The following is a 2,024-nucleotide window of genomic DNA, read 5'->3' on the forward strand; positions in this document are numbered from 1 at the left end:
CGCGGTCGGGCGCTGACGGATCCACAATCGCACCCCTCCTGTTCTTCCTCGTCAGGCTGAAACCGACGTACGCGCAGATCTTGCTTCAGATCGCCAAAGATGTGAAAACCACACGGTGAAAGAGACGGACTGTACGGTGGGTTTTAAATGGAGGCGTCGTGATTTAGTTATTTTTACAATTTGTATAAATAATGATAACACTTTGAAGATATGTCGAGAAGGTGGCAGACGGAACTGCGGCTGCTGTTACGTTCACCTGAAACTCTAGCAATTCTCATTAGTGTCTTGTGAAGTATTGTCCGCGGAAGTCATCACTTTACCTCGTTTTTTCTCGATAGCAGCAGCTCCAGAATCTTCTTCTGCGACCTTCCTTGTACTAGATAAATAAATTTCTTCTCAGCGTGTCATCGTGATGACGCATCGTCTTTATGATATAAAATTTTTGTAGAAGGAATGTTAATGCACGTGGGGTTCTGCTCCTATTAATATAACCCCACTCTAAACTTGTAATAAAAACTTTTTTGAGATGCAAGCTTCCGCTGTTATTGCTTCACACAAAAGATGGAGCGTCTCCATAAAACATCCTAACATGGAGACGTCCGAAACAAGAGAAAACATTAATAAAAGAAAACTTTTAACAAAAGGACATCTAAAGAAATTGAAGTTACTGAGAACATTGACTGTATACCACATGTTGTATAATCTTGTTATGTTTACCTTTCTATAAATCAAGAGAAAGAGAGACAGAGAGAGAGAAACGATTAAAGAAATTGGGTACACTACAGGAGGTACAGTACAGAAGCTGCAGTGTTTCCCAACAAAATCTCTGACGCGTAACCTCCATCTGATTGGAAGTGTGGGGGCGGGCGTTATCGTGCACAGGATGCCCCATCTGCTCCTCGAGTTTCTCGAGCGTGGAACCACGCTTAATACGCAGTGTATGAAGACACTCTGCAGAAACTGCGAAGCGCCGTAAGGTCAGAACGGCCTGCAATGTCTCTGGACGGAATCATCCCGTTGTGCGCTAACCCCCGTCCCCACGCTGCGAATCTGACAAAGGCTACGCGTCACAGATTTCACTGGCAAACTCTGTAACATCCCCCCCACAGACCCGGGCTTCCACCGTTTTATTTCCACATTCTTGCCGACCTGAAGAATGACGTGCTTGGACGTCTGTTTCTGTCGAACGAGGAAATGCTAGACTGGGTGCGGTTGTAGATCCGTCAGCGGCCGAACGCGTTCCGCGAAACAGGAACTGGTCGTCTCCCCTCGCAGTGAGATGAATGTCTAAACGTGTGTGGTGACAACGTTTCAATCGAACCAGTCCAAGGTCCGCCGTGGCCGGTGTTCTGTTTTCATGTGAGCGTTCCTTATGCATTCAGAACTGTACAGCGGTATTTGTGACTAGGGTTGTTTTCCAAAACTGCAGGATGGGTGGAGACGGTAATACACAGTCTTTTACTTCCTCTCGTCATGCAGTAGAGTTTGTGGAAGGAAGAAGCCTGGTAAAATATGTGTAAATCGTTCATGAATCTCACTGAATGGGCTGTAATGAAAAGTGCTCAGAATTTCGGTGGGCTGGGAGAAATGGGAGGAGCGATACGGCCAGGGTTTTGCTACGCACGGGAAATTTACCTGCACAGTGCAGAGTGGATAGTTTCAGCTGTAGTGACCTCAGCGGTGCATGCGTCTTATCGCTGAGCGGGGCGCGGATGACCTCATAATGCCAAAAAATGAACGTGGCATTTGAGTCGACAAGGATACATCGGTAACTATATCGCGCGCAGATTACGATTTGCTTTTGTTACCTATGAGTCGGAGGATCATCTTCATCGCGGAATGTGGTACGACAGGTGTGCTCCTTAACGCTGCCCAGTCTGGCTTGCCGCCTCGTGTTCCATAAGAAAGGTCGTCGGCCGCTTCTTGGCGGTCAGCTGCAGAGCATCCCCCGCACTCCCCCCTACAGTGTCGTCAGTCCACTTAGCCTTGCTGGCACGCCCCTCCATTACGAACGACAGAAGAAC

The sequence above is a fragment of the Schistocerca americana genome, chromosome 4 (genome assembly GCF_021461395.2).
Source record: "Schistocerca americana isolate TAMUIC-IGC-003095 chromosome 4, iqSchAmer2.1, whole genome shotgun sequence".
In the NCBI taxonomy this organism is placed as follows: Eukaryota; Metazoa; Arthropoda; class Insecta; order Orthoptera; family Acrididae; genus Schistocerca; species Schistocerca americana.